This window comes from Macaca fascicularis, chromosome 2 (genome assembly GCF_037993035.2).
Source record: "Macaca fascicularis isolate 582-1 chromosome 2, T2T-MFA8v1.1".
Lineage (NCBI taxonomy): Eukaryota > Metazoa > Chordata > Mammalia > Primates > Cercopithecidae > Macaca > Macaca fascicularis.
Window position 1 is genome coordinate 63,436,859 of NC_088376.1, and position 15,614 is coordinate 63,452,472.

General features: G+C 43.8%; 1 pseudogene; it reads right to left on the reverse strand.

The window, feature by feature from the left end:
* Positions 1-1,767: 1,767 nt before the first annotated feature.
* On the reverse strand, positions 1,768-1,836 carry LOC123572038 (U7 small nuclear RNA; annotated as a pseudogene).
* Between the last annotated feature and the right edge of the window lie 13,778 nt (positions 1,837-15,614).

Consider the following 15,614-nt stretch of genomic DNA (forward strand, 5'->3'; position numbering starts at 1 on the left):
TTGGAACTATGAAACAGGCAGAGATTGGAACAGTCTGGAGGACTCAGAAGAAGACAGGAAAGTGTGGGAAAATTTGGAACTTCCTAGAGACTTGTGGAATGACTTTGGCCAAAATGCTGATAGTGATACGGACAACGAAGTCCAGGCTGAGGTGGTTTCAGATGGAGATGAGGAACTTGCTGGGAACTGGAGCAAAGGTGACTCTTGTTATGCTTTAGCAAAGAGACTGGTGGCTTTTTGCCTCTTCCCTAGAGATCTGTGGAACTTTGAACTTGAGAGAGATGATTTAGGGTATCTGGCAGAAAAAAATTTCTAAGTGGCAAAGCATTCAAGAGGAAGCACAGCATAAAAGTTGGAAAAATTTGCAGCTTAATGATGAGATAGTAAAGAAAACCCCATTTTCTGGGGAGAAATTCAGGCCAGCTGCAGAAGTTTGCATAAGTAATAAGAAGCCAAATGTTAATCACCAAGGCAACGGGGAAAATGTCTTTAGGGCATGTCAGAGACACTTGTGGCAGCCCCTCCCATCACAGGCCTTGAGGCTTAGGAGGGAAAAATGGTTTCCCAGGGCCCAGGGCCCCCTGCTCTGTGCAGCCTCGAGGCATGGTGCCCTGCCTCCCAGCTGCTTCAGCTCTAGCTTTGGCTAAAAGGTGCCAATGTACAGCTCAGGCCATTGCTTCAGAGGATGCAAGCCCCACACCTTGGCAGCTTCCATGTGGTGTTTGGCCTGCGGGTGTGCAGAAGACAAGAACTGCGGTTTGGGAACCTCCACCTAGATTTCAGAGGATGTATAGGAATGCCTGCATGTTTAGGCAGAAGTCTGCTGCAGAGGTGGAGCCCTCATGGAGAACCTCTGCTAGGGCAGTGCAGAAAAGAAATGTGGGGTTGGAGCCCCCACAGAGAGTCCCCACTGTCTCAAAAATTAAAATAAAAAAAGACTTTGGGGGACTGTTGGGAAGGCATGATTGTGTTTTGAAATGTAAGGACAAGTTATCTGGGAGGGGCCAGGAGTAGAATGATATGGTTTGGCTGTGTCCCCACCCAAATCTCATCTTGAATTATAGTTCCCCCAAATCCCCATGTGTCATGGGAGGGACATTGTGGGAGGTAATTGAATCATGGGGGCAATTACCCCTATGCTGCTGTTCTCGTGACAGTGAGTTCTCACAAGATCTAATGGTTTTATAAGGAGATTTTCCCCCTTTTTCTTGGCACTTCTCCTTCCTGCCATCATGTGAAGAAGGACATGTTTACTTCCTCTTCCACCACGATCATAAGTTTCCAGCCATGTGGAACTGTTAGTTAATTAAACCTCTTTCCTTTATAAATTACCCAGTCTCAGGCATGTCCTTATGGCAGCGTGAGAATGGGCTAATACAAGTGCAACCCTAGATTCTTCTCTTCAGTTATTCAGGTAGTGTCTTCTTTTTTGAAAGTCAGTAGTTCTCAAAATGTGGTTTCTGAACCTGCAACATTATCACCACCCAGGAGTGTGTTAGAAATTCAAACTCTCAAGCTCTACCCCAGGTCTTCTGAGTGAGAAATTCTGAAGGTGAGCTGACCAGCACATCTGAGTTTTAGCAACTCCCAGGGTTTCTGCTGCATGCTAAAGTTTAAGGACTTCTGCACCCAAACACAATGTTTACAGTCTTCCCCATGTTTGCCCCTGAAGTAATTTTACAAAGACACCTTTCCCCCAAAGAGGAATCTTTGCACCAGCTACTAAGAGAATAAATATATCCCCATCTTACTATATTCCAAATCCGCGGTGGTTCCCCCTTCTCTTATAGTAACCAGAAAACCTGCTAGATAAATTCTAAAAGAGCTGTAACATTTTATTATAATACATTTGCTTCTTGCTTTTCTGACTCTTTCTCTCTGATCAGACACCTTCCTTGTTGCTGACCCTGGAGGTGGAACCAGGGACTTGACCATCCCTTTGACACATCCTGTCTGCTGATTGCTGAGCCACTCTTGAATGACCTGGCTGGATCATGCCTCTGGGTATCTAATAGACAGGGGATTCACAATAGGACAGTTAGGTCTACACATATTAGAGCATTTGAGGATAAGATGTGCATGGAATTGACTAGCAAAAACCAAACATTAAGGTAGTTGGAAGGTTGATATAAATTAAAGGCACTCCCATTACACCAACAGGTATCAGTTTAAAGTTTTTGCATTACCTCGGATAAGCAGAAGAGACACTGGAAAGGAAGAAGCATGGCAGCAACCAAAACCCCAACTCCACCCTGCTATGGAAGGTCATGAGTAAATCTTCCCAAGAAGTAGGGAATACTACCAGACCAGGTCATAAATAAATTTTCCTAAGAAGTAGGGGATATTCCTTCCACCAGAGACTGCTACTCTTTCCCAAGAATGGAAAGAGATCTGGAACTTCACTGGGCTGAGAACCTCTTGGAAGGACAACTGATTCTTTATGGGATCTGAATTTGCCTTCCTGCTCCTACCTCCCAATCTCTCTTCCATCCTAGAAGTCCTGATTATCTTTGGTCATTGCCATCTGTGCTCATCTCTCCTCTTATGCACTCTCAATCCCCTATTTCTCTATTTTTTATTTTCCTCACCCAGTGTTCTACCATTTCACTCTCTCCTAAACTTTCCTTTCAACTGTGACCTTTGGAAAGGTTTTCCAGGCAAACAAACTCCCCCATACACTTCACCTTTTCACTACAAGTTTATTCTACTTCCAGAAAACTGGCTTTGCCCTGACTAATCATGTCTCTTGCAGCTCTTTCTAAGAATGCTGCTTTCTTCCACACCCAGATTCTTGAATAACCCAGTCTCACCAGCTGTAGACACAGATGGGACCACATTTTGTGTTTGCTCCTTGTTCCTGCAACCAGCAAACCCTCAGCCCCCAAAGTTTTCCCAGTGATGTGTTGTAGCCTCAGAGGGTGGACTCACATGTACTCTTGGTCTTCTCTCCAAGATTCTAAACAGAGTTTACTGCCTCTGCAAGCCAGTAGAGGCTGGCCCTGATGCTGTCCGCAGATGCTCTATGGGTCCAGCCATACAGTAGTCTTGGGTACTGAATAGTAGTAAGGCCTCTGTCTCCAACCCTGTATCCCTTAGGTTCCAAAGTCCCATAAGGTCCTTCATTATCCAGTCCCTACAGCTTCTACCGAAACCTCCTGGGGTATGAATTTCTTTCATTTTTCTCTACCTATTCTACAAACCCAGGCAACAACATCTTTTCCTCTTTTAGCCCAAAAAAGGTAACAGCATCCATGTACATTAAGAATACAAATGGATGCCATGGATTGGAGCTATTTACAGCCACACACAACCAGCATCCACAGCATTACACCCTTAACCTCCCATCTTCTAGAAAGGACTTAGCCGCTTCTACCTTTGAGAAAGGCTCTTAATTTTGGCTTTCAGGACACCACCTCCTTGAACCTTCCTCCTTCCTATCTGGCCCATCTTCTCTTTAGGAGCTCCTTTCCTGGGCCCTAGCCTACATGTTGATGTTCCTCTCCTGAGTCCCATTTTCCTTTTACTCCACACATTTCTCTTGGCCACCATTACTCACTGACCATATGGCTTCAATTACTAGATATGCTGAGATTCCCAGATTCATAACTGTAACCCAGACCTCCTTCTCCCCTTCAGAGCCACATATTTACATGCTCACTGACATCGCTTCTTGGATGTCTTCCAGGTACCTATCATTAGTATGTGCTAACTCATAGTCTTTATCCACAAACTCTTCACCTATGTTCCCTATTTCAATGAATGGTACCATCACCCTTCTAGTTGTCCCAGACTAGGGGTCTCTTACTTACCTCTACTTCCCTTTCACTACCTACAACCAGTAAATTACAAAGTCCAGAATCAGGTCTTGACCTCTTGGTTCAGGTCAATATGATTTCCAGTTGGAATTCCCATCAAACCAGTCTCCTCACCCAGGGTTTTGCTCTCCTCTATGGCAGCGCTTTCTCATCTGTTTTCTCATCATAGCACACAGAAAATGACAATTTTAGTACAGCACACTGGGATAACAACTTGAGGCTACTGGAGGAAGCTTCCAGGTCTGACTTCTGCCTCATAGTCTAAGAGGTTCATTACCTTGGCTCAAAGCCTACTAGTAAGCTCTTCTCTGATTTTTTTCACCCTTCTGCAGCCAAAGTGGTCTCTCTAAAGCACAGACATTACCAGGTCCCAGACTCCCACTTTGGCTCTCCACCAGCTAGACCTCTTCGATCAGACCCCACCTCCCTCTCTAGCCTCCTCACCCCCTCGCCTTCTGCTCATGACCCCTTCGCCATGTTCCAATCACACCAAAACAGCTTGCTATTATTACCCACAGAGGCCTGTGAGCTCTTGTCTCTAGACTTCCTCACCCTCCACAGCACCCTGTACCTACCCTGAAGCTGCACTCCCTATCTTCTAACAAACATGGAAATCCACCAAAGGCAGGAGGCTGTGCCCAGAACTGCACCTGGCACAGAGTGAGAATCCAAACACTTTTTGAAGAATGAGTGAATGGATGAGTCAGCTTTTGTGATAAATCACTAAACCAGGAAAGAGAACCTTGGATCCCTATTCTGCCACTAACCTGCTAAACCACTGTGGATACCTCTGTCTGGGCCTCAGTCTTCTCACCCATCAAATGAGAGGATTCATCTCTGAATTCCCCTTCCTGCTGCAAAGGCCTGTGTACCCCTGGCTCTTTGGATCATAGAAATTCTGCAGTTATACAATTCTTCACTTTTTAAAAAAGACATTTGCTAAAAATGTCTGCATAAAAATGTCTGCATCAGCAGAAATAGGGAAGTAACTAAATGTAAGCAGTATTTTTAAAATAATACTTTAAAAACTTCTGCATTTAGGGAAGGCAGCAAACCTTGAATTCCCCCCTCTCCCCTGCACTTTGCAGGAGGAGGTAAGGCACTTGACTGTGGAAGAGAATGGATTTCAAAGTCCCTGTGCCTCCTCTCTTCCTGCCATGATCCTCTTCTCCTCCTACTTCCACCCTATTCATTTGATTCCAGGAAAGAACAGATGCACTGTTTGTTTCAAGAGTAACTATGAAATAAGGTCTATGTGAAGGAGATGAAGAGGTAGGTAACACAAAGTCTGAGGCAGGCTCTTCAAAAAGTCCTTTCAAGATTGTCCTGATTGGCCAGATGTGTTGACTCACGCCTGTAATCCCAGCACTTTGGGAAGCCAAGACCCGTGGATCACCTGAGGTCAGGAGTTCAAGACTAGTCTGGCCAACATGGTGAAACCCTGTCTCCACTAAAAATACAAAAATTAGCCCGGTGTGGTGGCAAGTGCCTGTAATCCCAGCTACTTGGGAGACTGAGACAGGAGAATCACTTGAACCTAGGAGACAGAGGTTGCAGTGAGCCAAGATCGTGCCACTGCACTCCAGCCTCAGCGACAAGAGTAAAACTTCGTCAAAAAAAAAAAAAAGAAACAAAGATAATCCTGATCTTCCCAGGCCAGTGTCATCAGATAAAAAGCTTTAGTCATCATGAGGACAATGAGTTTTATATTAGTGCTACACTTTATACTGGGTAGTAACTAAATGAAAATGATGCTAATAAATGATCTAACTCAAGAAGAAAGAGAAATGTCAATCTTCCCACAGAAAAGAGCCTAAGAAACTCAGTCACTGTTAAGGGCCTTTGATCTTGAAATTCTGTTGATGTGTTCAGGATTAAAACCAAGCCTCAAACCAAAGTGATTACTCCTACTAAGGTTTCTGCCAGGTAGAAATTTTACCTTGCTAATAGCTGCTGAAAGGCCTTGCTAATAGCTGCTCATCATAATAATGTTAGCCATCAAATGCTGAACCATGGAGTTATTGTGCCCATTGTGGGCAAAATGAAGCCTATGCTATAGTATTCTTTTTCATGTATATATTTGTTCTTTAGCTTAAGGGAAACTATCATCATAGTAACCACATACACACATATATCTATACATAAGTAGCCCTTCTTATATATAATCTAAATCTAGGGCAGGTGTATTGGCTCACGCCTGTAATCCCAGCACTTTGGGAGGCCAAGGTGGGTGCACTGCTTGAGCCCGGGAGTTCAAGACCAGCCTGGGCAACATGATGAAACCATGTCTCAACAATAAAGACAAAAAATTAGCTGGGTGCATTGGCATGTGCCTGTAATCCCAACTGCCTGGAAGGCTGAGATGGGAGAATTACCTAAGCCTGGGAGGTTGAGGCTGCAGTGAGCCATGATCATGCCACTATACTCCAGTCTGGGTGACAGAGTAAGAACCTACTTCAATAAATGAATAAATAAATAAAATAAAATAGTAATAAAATAAAATAATATGCCTGGTGCAGTGGCTCACGCTATAATCTCAGCACTTTGGGAGACCTAGGTGGATGGATCACCTGAGGTCAGGAGTTCGAGACTAGCCTGACCAACATGGTGAAACCCCATCTCTACTAAAAATACAAAAAATTAGCCGGGCATGGTGGCTGTTATCCCAGCTACTCTGGAGCCTGAGGCAGGAGAATCACTTGAACCCAGGAGGCGGAGGTTGCAGTGAACCAAGATTGTGCCATTGCACTCCAGCCTGGGCAACAAGAACAAAACTTCATCTCAAAATAAATAAATAAATAACCTAAATCTATAGGCTAATGACTGTTTTTATTTCTGTAGTCCTTTACATTTGTAGATATGTATTTCTTATTGTCATATTTTACCTTCATTCACATTTGCTTCTTTCTAATACACCCAATAGATTAGCATTCTGGCATCGAGATTTGATGGCCTGAGAAATTTTAGAAACATGTCACTTACTGGGTGTGGTGAGAATGAGGAGCAATAGAGAGAAAAGTAGATGAGAGAGAGGAGTGAAAATTAAAATGAGTGCCTGCTTTGGCAGCTTCTCATTTTGCAATGTGTGCCCCTGGAGAGAAAGTGATTTTCTTTTGACTTCAGAGCAAGAGATACTAGGGTTATCTCAGTCAATGAGTGACTGCAGGCACTGCCTCCCAAAGGTAGCTTCCCGCAGGAGGATGGAACCAGAGCTCTGTTTTCTGGCAAGCGGGAAGATCAGTCTTGTGGGTTTCAAGAGTTAAAAATGAAAAGCTGAGCAACCCAAGAGGGACAGGGACAGTTTTGGTCCTCCGGGAATGAATGCCAGAACCAACCATGACACTGAGGTTCCAAGGTAGGGAGCGACCTGCCAGGGACTCACAGAGATGAAGCCCCTGGGCTGGCTCCCTGGGAGTTAACCCCAAGTGAGAGCCTTCCTTCGCTAAGTCTAGCACTAAGGCTGGGAGTATCCAGCCTCGAAGCTTCATTTCAGTCTAATGGCCCACCTGGGTCTTTGAAGTGTTATCTCCCAGTAGACAACAGTAACTGCAGGTGGTCATGGAGGCTCAGCCTTGAAAAATGACCCTGAATGCCAGTGAGACACAGAGGCAGCAATGGCTGTGTGGACTGATTGGACATGATTGCTTTTCTGGCTTGAGGTAGCAGTCAGCTGACCACATCCTTTTAAACAGGGCAAGCCCTGAGCTTTTCGGAAAATTGGGAGGGGAAGACATATATTTTAAAATTCCTTTGGTTTGTGTGAAAGTTCATCTTCAGGTATTTAAAGAGTTCTTTTAAGGTCTCAGGTTCTTCTTGCTGTCACACGGCAAACAACCTATTTGAACAGTCAATATTCTGTGGCAAACCTTGATGTAGAGTTGGAGGTGAAGGTGATATTGGAGATGAAGCAGTCTTAGTTTTTGCATTTTATCACAGGTAAATACCATTCTCTGTTTGTTGATCTTTTACAGGACAAGAAAACTGATGAGAGTTTAGGGATTAAGACGGCAGATAGGAGGCAGGACTAGCTTGCAGTTCCTGCTCAGATGGATAAAGCAGCATGTGGAGACTCACATCATGAACTTTTGCTGCAAGAACTACGGCAGGAACATAACAGGAAAGCTTAGAGAATCCACAGACCCTTTGAAGAAACTGGATCACCGCTGCAGGCTCTTTGAGATGCTGAAAAACTGTGTCAGCTTGCTTTCTCAACAGAGAGGCTCGTGGTCTGGGGCAAGTTCTCAGCCCTGATCACCGGCTGCCTGGAAATAGACTCAGTGCTGTTGTGGGGCATGGTTCTTTTTATTTACATTGACATTCTGTTTCATTTCACAAAGGGTTTAAGCCAAATCACCATTCCTTTTTTTTTTTTTTTTTTTTTTAAAGACAGAGTCTTGCTCTGTTGCCCAGGCTGGAGTGCAGTGGCACGATCTCAGCTCACTGCAACCTCCATCTCCCGGATTCAAGTGATTCTCCTGCTTCAGCCTCCTGAGTAGCTGGGTCTACAGGCATATGCCACCATGCCGAGCTAATTTTTGTATTTGTAGTAGAGATGGGGTTTCACCATGTTGGCCAGGCTGGTCTCAAACTCCTGACCTCAAGTGATCCGCCCACCTTGGCCTCCCAAAGTGCTGGGATTACAGGTGTGAACCACCATGCCCAGCCCAAACCACCATCCTTAATGCACAATTTAAAAACCAATTCTTGAAAAATCCATAAGAGATGAAAAATTCTGTGAAAACAATTTAAAAAGTTGAACTATCTAGTGACCCGTATATTCCCTACCTTCTGATGCTCACCCCCTTTTGCAGTCCCCTCTCCTGAGTGTGAGTGGGACCTGTGACTTGCTTGTAACCAATACATTATGGCAAAGGTGATGGGATGTCACTCCTGTAATCACATTATGTTTATAAAACTTTCCCTTGCCAGCAGTCTTGTTCTCAGTCTCCTGCCGGCTTTGAAGAAGCAAATACCCACGCTGTGAACTGCCTATGGAGGGACCAACATGGCAAGGACTGGCAGAGAGTTTATAGGAGCTGGGAGCCTACAGCTTCAAGGGAATGAAGGCTGCCAACAATCCGAGTGGACCTCAAAGTGGACACTTGCTCAGTCAGACTTTAAGAATAACATTCAGCTTACACCCTGGTGGCAGCCTGAAGCAGGGACCCTAAAGCAGAGAACCCAGCTAAACCATGCCTGGACTCTTGCCCCACAAAAACGCTGAGATAAACAGCTGTTGTTTTAAGCTGCTAAAAAATGTTGAAAGTTTCGGCCGGGCACGGTGGCTCACGCCTGTAATCCCAGCACTTTGGGAGGCCGAGGCTGGTGGATCACGAGGTCAGGAGATCGAGACCATCCTGGATAACTTGGAGAAACTCCGTCTCTACTAAAAACACAAAATTAGCTGGGTGTGGTGGTGCATGCCTGTAATCCCAGCTACTTGGGAGGCTGAGGCAGGATAATCGCTTGAACCTGGGAGGTGGAAGTTATGGTGAGCCGAGTCATGCCATTGTACTCCAGCCTGGGGAGGAAGAGCAAAACTCTGTCTCAAAAAAAAAAAAAAACAAATGTTAAAAGTTTCAACTATATGGCAGTATTTTTCAGCAACTCTATATGCAGAATGATTTTCTTCCTCACCCAATTTCCCCAAACATTAAGGCCTCTGCTGTTCAAAGGGGGGCAGGCAGCTTTAAGAAGGGAAGTCAAATGGCAAATAAATAGAAGGTAAGTTTAGCAATAATATTTGAGACATAAAGAAGACGGAACTTGCTAGGAGAGATTTTGTGAGATGACTAACCATGGTCATTGTTGGTAGTCATCCGTACGTTTTTCTTTTCTCCTTTTTCTCTCTGCTTCTCCTTCTCTTCTTTTTCCTTTGCCTCTTTATGTTCCAGAAAATATACTTAGCACTTTGCAGGTGTTTACTACTTCATTTAATCCTCCCATGACACAGAACGCATGTATTTTCCTCAGGTAGAGAAACTGAGGTTCAGACTGATTAAGTAGTTGTTCTCATTTAACAAATTAGCTAGGATAAATAATATATGGAGGTAGGATTCAAACTCAGGCCAGCTGAAAACAGAGGCCCATGTTCTTTCCACCACACTGAGGTCTAAGAAGGGAACCAGAGTCCAAGTCTCTGCAAGTACAGAGATTTGGTGGACAATCCATACTTTATTTGAGGATCTCCCACCACCCCCTCCCCATTTTTTTCCTACTACTTATAACACTTTATAAGAATTTTGTCTTCAGTTCAAGTGTGTTGAAACATTGTATATTTTATTTTATTATTACTATTTTTTGAGACAGAGTCTCGCTGTCACCCAGGCTGGAGTGCACTGGTGTGATCTCGGCTCACTGGAACCTCTGCCTCCCAGTTCAAGTGATGCTCTTGCCTCAGCCTCCTGAATAGCTGCGATTACAGGGGTCTGACACCACGCATGGCTAATTTTTTGTATTTTTAGTAGAGATGGGGTTTCACCATGTTGGCCAGGCTGGTCTCGAACTCCTAACCTCAAGTAATCCACCCACTGCACCCTCCCAAAGTGCTGGGATTACAGGTGTGAGCCATCACCCCTGGCCAACCCACTGTTCACTTAATTTCTCCCTGTGCTGCTGGTATTCAAGGCTGAAGTCTGAGGCTGATATGAATGTGAATGGAGGTTGGGCTCTCTCACCTTGGGCAATGCTCCCAATGATGTTCCTCTGGCTGGCTGGCTTTCCTCTGACTCCTGCTGGTGACAGGCCCGAGTCTCTGCAGTGTCTTCTCTCTCCAGTCTTTGAGCCTTGGTCTCCACCCAGCCTCTGAGTGCAGGTGAGTCACCTTGCTCTACCTCATGAGTCTCAGGGCAGATGTGCTGCTACTAATTCAGTGTTGGCAATGCTGGGGAGCTGTGGGTATGTCAGGGAAGCTAAATATGAAGACCTTCTTCTGTTGAACCACGTCACTACATTGAGATGGCAGCTCTCCTGTTGTGTAGGGCAGCCTGACAGGTGGTGCTTTCCAGGAGCCTGAACAAAGTTGTGCCTATTCCCCCTTCCTATTTCTTTTCTGTTTCTACTTGAAGGATTTAGGAGAGCTGAGGTGGGTGGATCACCTGAGGTCAGGAGTTCAAGACCAGCTTGGCCAACACGGCGAAACTGTGTCTCTACTAAAACTGTAAAAATTAGCTGGGCATGGTAGCAGGCACCTGTAGTCCCAGCTACTCAGGAGGCTGAGGCAGAAGAATCACATGAACCCGGGAGGCAGGGGTTCCAGTAAGCTGAGATTGCAGCACTGCATTCCAGCCTGGGCGACAGGTGAGATTTCATCTCAAAAATAAATAAATAAATAAATAAATAAATAGAAAGAAAGATTTAGGGGAAAGCAGGAAAAATAAAGATCATTTAGAGAAGCCAAGCCAAGAGACTATCTTTCCCTAAACAGCCTTTAGGCAAACTGCAAGGGAAGAAAATTTAGGAGCCTTAATAACTGTCTTCATAATCAAACCCAAGACACCGCAGGCCTTGATAGAGCGATCTAAATAGTAACTGGAAAATAAGAGCTGCAGCTTCAATGAAGGGTCTACGGGAATAAGATGGAACATGAGAGAGGTGAGCAGGTCCTGAGGTGGCACTACCCTTCACATTATCCTCGTGACATTTATGGCAAATTCAGAACAGCAGGAAGGAAGGACTGCCATTGCCAGTAAACAATGATCCTATGCGGACCTTGAGCTCTTCCTCCGACCCTTGCACACTCTTTGGCCTGGACTTAAGAGTTGCAGCTGTAATGCCCAATGACAAATTCATCCTTTGTTACAATCAGCTTTAATATGAGATCCACGAGAGGAGGAACTTTGTCTTATTTTATTTACTACTGAATACTCCTAGGGCCTAGGGCCTAGCACAGCACTCAGTAAATAGAAACCTCAAGAAATATTTGTGGCCTGATTAACTGATTTTATAAATTGTGTGCTATGTTGAAACTTTTTTATCAGCATGTTCCGTGTTGAAGGCAATAATTCTATAGTGTATTAGCTTACTTACTTTTTTTCCATGTAATAGTTCTCATTATTATTATTATTATTATTATTATTTTTGTCAAAGGGCCTTGTTCTGTCACCTAGGCTGGAGTGCAGTGGCACAATGATGGCTCACTTCAGTCTCAACTTCCTGGGCTGAAGTGATCCTCCTGCCTTATCCTCTGGAGTAGCCGGGACTATAGGTGTGCACCACCATGCCTGGCCAATTTTTTTTTTTCTTTAATTTTTATTAGAGATGAGGTCTGGCTTACGTTGCCTAGGCTGGTCTTGGACTCCTGGGCTCAAACAATCCTCCCACCAAAGTACCAGGATTACAGGTGACAGCCACTGCACCTGGCCATACATTTTGAGCTATACTTTAGATATATAACAATTTTTTATTACAATGCTAGTTCCATTAGAAGACGCTTTTACAGGATTTTTTTTTTTTTTTTTGTTTTGCATAACCAGAAAACATAATCCCACAATTATGGCAAAAACATATATGGTCATTGCTATAGTTTGGATATTTGACCCTCCAAATCTCATGTTGAAATCTGATCTTTAATGTAACAGGAGGTGTCTGGGTTGTGGGGGTGGATCCCTCCCAGATGGTTTGGTTCCTCCTTGCAGTAATGAATGAGTTCTTGCTCTATTAGTTCCTGCAGAAGTTTCCCTGAGAGCTGATTGGTAAAAGAGAGCCTGGCACCTGTTCCACCTCTCTCTTCTTTCCTCTCCTGCCATATGATCTCCACGTGGCCAGCTCCCCTTCACCTTCCACTGAGGGAAGCAGGCTGAAGCTTTACCAGAAGCAGATGCTGGTGCCAGGTTCTTGTACAGTGTGCAGAACTGTAAGCCAAATAAACCTCTTTTCTTATAAATTATTCAGCCTCAGGTATTCCTTGATAGTAATGCAAACTGACTAAGACGGCCACATTGCAAATATCCAGTAAGGCTTTAATTTGAGAACAAAGTTACTAATCTTGGATTAGTACACTATTACATCATTTTGATGCCATTCAATTTATCAAGTATTCATAAAGTATCAGTTGTGATAATGAAATATTTGACATTGATAAGATATGAACCCAGTCCTCTCTTCCTGGGATGCCAGGAAGCTGTCCATATCCTTAGGAAATTGCTAAGTAACAATACAGTGAATATATGACTAATATGCTCAAATGAGTAATATTAATGGTAAATGCTCTGGGAACATGAAAGACAAAGGTGAGGTCATATGAACTATAAGAGACAAGGGAGGCTTCAGGGAGAAGTGGAGATAGCCCTGCCCAGAACCCCTTTTTAGAGGGCCCTGCTCTGGCCCTTCTCTGGCCACAGTCCAACACCAGAGTGAGGAGTCCATCAGGAAATGCCCACCAGAGCCTGCACCCACCGCCTCTCTTCTAGACCACACTCTGTGTACTGGGACCCCCAGAATTCTGGCCAAACACGCTGAGTCCACTTCTAAGGCCTGTATAAAGCCTCTTATGCTGGCATCCACAGCAGGCGAAGGAATGAGTAAAAGGTAGAAAAGCAACTAGGTGGGCCACGGGCCTGAGGCAGAGGGCCAAGGGCTGGCTCTTCCTGCCCCACTACATTTAGGCACAGAACAATAATTCAGAATTAGAACTTCCCCTTCCAGGTTATTTATGAAGTATATTGGTCAATGGAGGAAGACAGAGCACATTTTCTCTTTCAAGTTTTTAGGTTAATTTGTATGATTAAAATATTTAGATATAAGTAACATTGAGCCTTATTTGTACTTTTGCCCCATAGTCAACAAATGTTATGAACAGATCTGATCAGAAAGAATGAGAAAAAGGAAGGACTGGTATGGAATGAGAACAGAATAGCTAGTAGAAATGCTCTGAACTCCGTCCAAGTGTCAAAAGTGAATCTCTCACAGTGCTTGGGATGATGGATAGTAGATGAAACATTGTTTTTGATGAAAAAGAGAAGAAAAGCCCTTACCTGAACTTGTGCATGTATGATTTTGTGAGCTAACAGCCTTCCTTTCAATAAATTCCTTTGCAGCTTAAATCAGAGTATATTATTTTAAAAATATTTTTTAGTTTTGAAAATTGAGATCGTCTCACCCCTGTCGCCAAGGCTAGAGTGCAGTGGCATAATCACTGCTCACTGCAGCCTTGACTTCCCTGGCTCAGGTGATTCTTCCACCTTAGCCTCCCGAGTAACTGGAATTACAGGCACGTGCCACCATGCCTGGCAAATTTTTTGTACAGACAGGGTTTATCCATGTTGCCCAGGCTGATCTTGAACTCCTGGGCTCAAGCGATCTGCCTGCCTTGGCCTCCCAAAGTGCTGGGATTACAGGTGTGAGCCACTGTGCCTGGCCCAAAGTCCATTTCTCAATTGCAATTAAGACAGATATCACAAGCACACAAGAAAGGCCAGGTATAATAGAAGTGTTCTATAATAACAAACTAAAAAACAAACACAATTGAGATCAAGCAAAACGTCTAACAGGAGAATAAGAGGTAATTCAGATAATGGTCAATTCAGATAATGAAATACTATGTAGCCTTAAAAACCATGTTGAAAAAGACCATTTTGTGACTTGGGAAATTGTTCACGATATTAGTAAAAAGAACGGTATACAAAATTGTACATAGTATAAATAATGTCGTTTGTTTTTAAAAATACACCATATGCATACTGAAAAGGCTAAAAATAAATATACTATAATGGTAACAGTAATTGGTGGATTATAGACTTTTTTATTTCTCTATATTTCCAAATTATATACAATGAATATATATTACTGTTGTAATCAGAAGACCAACAACTGTTATAAACACAAACACACACATCTGAGGGACAAAGATCTGAGTGAAGAAAAAAGCAGAACTAAGAGATATCTCCAGAGGATTCCAGTCCAGTATGGTGATGGAACATTTGTGCTTTCTCTATTCTCTCAGGAGAACCTGATGAAATAAATATAATTACATAGAAGAGCAAAAAGGAATAAACGCTTACTTACCAGTGAGGGCTGAACCATTAGATGAGACGTATCAAATGACTTCAGGAAGATGAGAAGATTGGAGCATGTGGATAGGTTAATCCGAGTGGAGGAAGCCCATAACACAAGTCTAAGTAAGGAAGAGGCTAAAGTGGAGGTGAGAGCTTAGCTTAGTGGTGGAAAGCTGAAGAGGCTCTAGGCCAGAGTGGGGCTGTTATGCAGAGACAAGAAGGGGGTCTCGGGCTGGGCGCAGTAGCTCATGCCTGTAATCCCAGCACTTTGGGAGGCCGAAGTGGGAGGATCTCGAGGTCAGGAGTTTCAGACCAGCCTGACCAACATGGTGAAACCCCCTTTCTACTAAAAATACAAAAATTAGCTCGACGTGGTGGCGGGCACCTGTAAACCCAGCTACTCAGGAAGTTGAGGCAGGATAATCGCTTGAGCCCGGGAGGCAGAGGTTGCAGTGAGCTGAGATCACGCCACCGCACTCCAGCCTGGAGACTCCATCTCAAAAAAAAAAAAAAAAAAAAAAAGAAAAAGAAAAAAAGAAAAAAAAAAAAGAAAAGAAAAGAAAAAAAGAAAGGGGTCTCAACATAGTACACTGAAAGTTAACATCTGGCCTCTTCAACTCCCCTTCCTTCTCACATGTGCCTTACTGTAAAACAATCCATATTTATCCTGAGGGCAAAAAAGCAAAAGGAAAAAGAAACAAGTGGGCTCTTACCAAAATAAAATGGTCTGGTTAGGGGAAACTGGCTTCCTCCCTCTTTATTCTGACATTTTGAGGCTCCCAGTCTGATGCTCAGCATCAGGTCC